Consider the following 6,535-nt stretch of genomic DNA (forward strand, 5'->3'; position numbering starts at 1 on the left):
CACTGCACTCCAGTCTGGGTGACTGAGTGAGACTCCAACTCAAAAAAAAAAAAAAATTAATAATATTGGAAGGTTTGAATATGACTACGAAGAAAGAATTAGGACTAATACACTCATAAATGAGGGTCAGAAAGGTAAGATCAAATAAAGTAAAATAGAATTGCTATAGTTGAGTTTCAAATTTATCCTGAAAATCATCAGGTGTAAAATTTATCCTGAAAATCATCAGGTGTAAAAGGCCCAGGAGGTGTAGTCAGTCATATGAGTCTTTTGATCAGAGAAGATGACGGGCACTATTTTCTTAGCAATATAAATGCTTCTCCTATGCAAAAGTTCTGGAAGACATTTTTCACCCTATCCCTCATACTAGGAGCTCTGAACAGAAAGCAGACAAGGCTCTTAATCATTCTCTCTACAAATATGGTTGTGCAACACATAAGGTTATAATTTGTCTTTCCAAAGAAGACAAGATCTTTGTGTGAAAAAGTAACTCATTAAAGAAAATTCTGTGGGGTGCAAGCAATTTGACATAAATACGTGCCTTCTTTAATAATTCAGCTTGTTCTGGAATGCCTACAATAATGGAAAGAATGCATGTTTTGCAAAGAATTCGTCATAAACACAGCACCTCCTAACCTATTATGGGATGGATGCCATCTTCTTGTGAATGTCTGTAGGGTGAGTACTTGAGTTGTGTGAGTTATTTAGCATTATCTTAAATAACAACACAAACCTACTTAACAAGTCAAATCTAAAAATAAACTAAATTTAGAATTACATGTTTATTTTATAAAGGGACTCCTCACTTGTCTTTAAAATAAAATATCTGTGATGATTGTGTGTATGAAACTGGAAGTAAAGACTATTGTAGAGAGTGTTTTTTTCTTAAACATGTTTTATGCAGTGCTACTCCCAATCTGTGCTTCTTAGAAGGAAGGAAGACAACCAAATTTGGAAACATTGCATATTCCAGGCACTTTTTAACTTAAATTCATTTCAGTCACTTGCAAGTAATTTGTAACTGCAGCAACAAGAAACTAGACCACACAGAGCAATGACAGTTACAGAATATGTAGGAGTCCTTTGTTACCTATTCTTCAGCTGGTCCTGTGAGAGGTGCATTGTGTTAGGTGCTAAAGATGCATCATGGAATGAGATTACCTTGGCCCTTGTCTGCACAGAGGCTACAGTCAGTGTCCGGCACTAAGGACTGAACAAGCTGTTGCTCTATTAGAGTGAACAAGGCTGCAACTGGCTACTAAGGAAATACATAAAAGGGACATCTAGTTGGGGCTTAAGAGAAAGAAGAATCTCTGAAGGCGAAGGGAGATGAGGATGGAGTGGAAACTGATAAAGTTGCAGGCAGACATAACAGAATGAACAAACAGCTAAGGAGAGTACAACACATGTTCCAAATAACATCATTTTGTACAACATAGATTCTTCCTTATTTTCAAAAGCAAATCCTTTATTATCAGTAATAATTTTATTTTTAAAAAATTGTTTGTATAAACATATGGGGTGCATGTGAAATTGTTATATGTTTATAATGAATAATGATCAAGCCAGGGTTCCAGTTTTGTTAATTACACCTTTTGTTAATTATACTTGGCTATCAAACATTGAATCTACTCCTTTTATCTATTTAACCCACTTCTTTTCGTTCTCCTGCTATCCCTGCCCCTACCACTCACCCTTTCCAGTTTGTGTTATCTGTCTCTCCCCTCCTCCTCCAAGTGGTCAAATTTTTAGCTCCCATATACAAGTTGGAAATATGATATTTGTTATTTTGCTCCTGACTTATATCACATAAGACAAGTTCCATTCATGTTGCTACAAATGACATGATTTCCATCTTCTTTTATGGCTGACTAGTATTACACTGTGCACATATACTTTTTTTATGCATGTATCCATTGATAGACATTTAGGTTGATTGCATAGCTTTGCTTTTCTGAATACTGCTGTGATAAACATGACAGTACAGGTATCCCATTGATGTGATGATTTTTTTCCCTTTAGATAGATACCCAGTAGTAGAATTCCTAGACTGAGTAGTAATTCCATTCTTGGGTTTCTGAGAAATCCCCATACTGTTTTTCATCATGGCTGTACTAGTTTACATTCCCACCAGCAGTGTGTAAGAATTTCCTTTTCTAGACATCCTTATCATCACCCATTGTTTTGTTATAAGGTTTTTGAGGGGAAAAAAATCACTTCCCAGCAGGGTCATCATCCTTGTGGAAAGTGCACATTCTCCATACCTCTGCCTGGGTTTTCTAGAGTGCTTCAGTTTTTTCTCAGTCCCAAAGCTTTAGAGGTACCTAAAAAAGAAAGTGACAGTGGGAAAATACTTATTTTGATTAAGTTGAAGAAAACATACAGTAGGAAAGGTTGTTAAAGGAGGACAGAAATGTAAGAGTCTTCAGAGGGATTTTGAATGTGTGATTTTCATGATGAAGCAATTTCCAGTGAAGTCAAACATAAACACATGTACCGATGAATTTGGATTAGGAAAACAAATCACCAATTATCAACTTGAGACCCTCCACCAGAGTTCAACTGAAGATAAAAAAGTAAATAAATCATTCTACTCTACATGCTGTACTTCAAGAATCAGAAAGAAAAACTCTCAAAAGTGATCTCCTTGGTACCACACTTTGAGCTGAGTGATTTTCTTGTGGTTTCAATATCTAAAGGCACACTGATTAAATGAAACAAAATTGGTAATGATAGAAACATGTTCTAATGATTGTGTGATATATGATTTTCTAGTAATTATAATGTGATGATATTAGTAATGGAATGGGGTCTGCAAGCAGAAATTAAAAACAAAACTTTAAAAATTATTTAAAGTTAGAAAGAAAAGCTTCAAGAACTGTGGTTACTTTTTAAAAAATTATTTACTTTAACACTACAAAGTTAATATATTTTCAGAGCATAAAAATCAAACATCAAAAACAGGTATTAATGTTTCTCATACCCACAAATCTCAAATTATCTTCTCAATGGTAAATTCTATTGGTAACATCTTTTGTTTGTTTTCAAAACTTCTCTATGTATTTAGAAGCACATATGTAGATACATGTGAAGTAAAAATGCTGTGATAAATAAATAGAAGTTCTTTCTGGCCAGGCTTGGTGGCTCAGCCTGTAATCCTAGCACTTTGGGAGGCCGAGGTGAGTGGATTGCCTGAGCCCACAGGTTCAAGACCCACCTGAGCAACTTGGCAAGACCTCATCTCTACAATAAATAAAAAAATTAGCCAGGTGTGGTAACATGCGCCTGTAGTTCCAGCTACTTGGAAGGCCGAGGCAGAAGGATCGCCGGAGCCTGGCAGGTCAAGGCTGTGGTGGCCAGGAATGGCCACTACACTCCAGTCTGGGTGACAGAGTGAGACTCCAACTCAAAAAAAAAGTTCTTTTTTTCCTTCATTTCTTGAAATATTTATTCATTAAAGCAAGTCATTATAATTCATTCCTTCAAAAAAAGATAATACAGAGTAACAAAAAATGACATTCTTTCTAATGGCAAAAACATTCCATATGAAGAAATTGTGAATGTCAGTCCATAGCATTAGGTGCTCAACAAATATATGTTTCTTTATTTTTCTACAGATCATTTCTACGTTGAATGCTGGTCATGCCCCAAGGTAGGAACTTTATCTCTTACCCTTCAGTCCCTCATATTTCCTGGCCACACATCTGAATTCTAGTGTACAGAGTGTCCTGATGTGGGGGGAGAAGAGAATGCAGTAGAGCTGCCAGTGCACTGGCCATCGAAACCCCTGCCTTTTGGACTTCCTGGTTATGTACTCATTTTCCTCCAGGTTTTGGCCATTGGCCCAGCAAGCAGCACTTTATTTTTTCTCCTTTGTAAGAGCACAGGTTGCCTCCTGGCCTCTGAGCTCTGTGGTCCATATCTGTCCTCTCAAAAATGCACAGGAAACTATGCTTCCATTTCTCATATCATGCCGGAATGGCCGGGACCCTAAAGAGCAGTCCCAGGCTCATCTGCCTAGATGATTTATTTTTTTGGAACCAGCACCTTGCTGGTAGCAGAATAATCTTGAATTTTCTGATAATTCCCTGGAGAAAAGGGAAAATTTCTCATCTTTGGGTGTCCAAAACTACATGTTAACTGTGGAGTATGCAACATATCATCATATTTCTTATTTATCTATCTGGATACTTCATTCTGAACTTGTTTACCTTAATATTGACATGCATTTAAAATTTTATAAATAAATGTATACTTTAGATACTGTTCTGAAACTAGTATTAATAACTATATTTTAAACAGTTTTCATGAAAAATTCCACAATAACAATATACCACAATTTAGTAAATCAATTTCTAATTGTTGTAACTAATTTTTCTCCACTTTTTATTTATATTGTAATAAACAAACTTATACACCTACATTTTTACACTTTTAAAAATACATACTATACTTGTGTGACAGACTACATAAGGTAGAATAGCTTTATCAAAAGGGATTTAAATTTTACAATTAATTGAGACATATTTTTATTGATATTTTAAAGATTTCTGTAGATCTAGATATATGTATATAGGCATATACATTAATACACACTCACATATATAGACACGTATGCTAAACTCATATATCTGAAAACAGATGTGATAACATTATAGATAGTGACGGTAGTGCTAATTTCTTCCCTCAACTCCATATCCATTTTTTCTTTAGTAATAGAATTCCTGAGTTTACCTAGATAATTAATGACTACAAGCTATTTTCTAAATTTTTTGCAAATAAAAGTGATTATACTTTGGCCAATGAGATGCAAATGGATACCAATATGTCGGAAGCCGGTTCCGACTTGAGGGGGGTTGGGCCTGAATCGGGAGGATCAGGATGGCAAGAAGAAATGACTCGGAGGCAGTTCTTCTGGGTCAGGTCTGGCCAAGATCGTTCCAAATTTTATTCAAACTCCTTCCACATTTTATACCATTTTCTATCACCCCTAGCAATATGACAAACATTCGCCGGGGGCTTACATGTCCCACAGGGCATAACGTTTTTTACAGAAACATGCATCAGGAGATTTGTTTGCCCCAACAATCACGAATCCATGAGGCATATCGTGCTTACATCAAGATGATAAATGCAGAGCTTTTACAATACTCTCATAAACTGCTTTCCATGATCTTAATGATTAATTCATACTTCATAAGTTTATTTTTATTTCTACCTAATATAAAATCTTGAATTTTCTATTAACCTTTTATGATTTGACAAAATATAATGTTATGTAATTCTTTAACACTTAACCCAAAACTAATTATTTTTAAGCTATAAAACCTTACAATAATTCATATGTCTTTTAACCACATCTAGATTTAACAATTTTATTTTGTTTAATGATTAAACTTTAACACTATGCTATATCTTATAAACTTATCTTATTAATTTTTCTTTAATCTAAACTATCATAGATGTATAACTATCATTAATGTGTGATTCTTATTGTTATAAAACTATAAACTTATTTGTGTGATTCTTATTGTTATAAAACTATAAACTTATATTTATCCTATCTTCAAACTTAATAAAATTACAAATCTAATTATTTTTGAAATCTATTTCCTTGTAAGCTAGTGCACAACCGTTTGTAAGAAATCCCATTGCCATAGTAACTTATTGAACAGCCTGGCTGGGGGCAGAAACCGTAACAGGGGAGTATCGGCATAGCTTGCTTGTTCCTTAGCAATCAGCTTGGTTGGAGGCAAAAACAACAAAAAGAGTTTCGGTACAGAAAGTTAAAGATAACTTTTAGGAAAAGGAAACTTAAAAGCTTAAATGAAATTTAAAGGGTTTTCTATAAGTAACTATTACTGTTTAAGTCTTTCCAATCAAAATCATAACATTTTGTATACATTCTTATAATATAAATTAAAGATCTCGTTACTAGTCAACAAACTATATAATAATTGTGAGCATGCACAGGCAGGAAGACAAAAAGTTTATTAAACAGGATCCATGGGACCTTTTGCCTTCAACATGGTTGCTGTGTGCCAGAGCTTTTCTCTCAACCAGCATACTTCTTGTAATCAGATGCTCCATAGTTTGTTTCTTCAAGGTCTTGGCTCCCAACACCAATACCAAGCAGATATCATATTTCTATAAGAAAGCTTTGTGTCTTTTCTTTCACCATGACCGCAAAATGGTAAAACATTGGAGGAACTGTATTGGATCCCATAATGAAAGGCATAATTTGAGGGTGGGTGAGTCACTCTACAAACCTGAATCCCTGGATTATTTTATGCAGCAAAACAACCTACCACTCTCCACCACTCACTTTTGACTTCAAATGTGAGAAAAATAGACTGATTTCCTTCCTTCCTTCCTTCCTTCCTTCCTTCCTTCCTTCCTTTCATTTTTTGAGTTGGAGACTCACTCTGTTGCCCAGACTGGAGAGCAGTGGCATGCTCACAGCCACCCCAATTTCAACCTGCTAGGCTCTGGCGATACTTCTGCCTCAGTCTTCCAAATAGCCAGAGCTACAGGT

The sequence above is a fragment of the Carlito syrichta genome, unplaced genomic scaffold, assembly GCF_000164805.1.
Source record: "Carlito syrichta isolate Samal-C Ts95f unplaced genomic scaffold, Tarsius_syrichta-2.0.1 Scaffold308376, whole genome shotgun sequence".
NCBI lineage: Eukaryota > Metazoa > Chordata > Mammalia > Primates > Tarsiidae > Carlito > Carlito syrichta.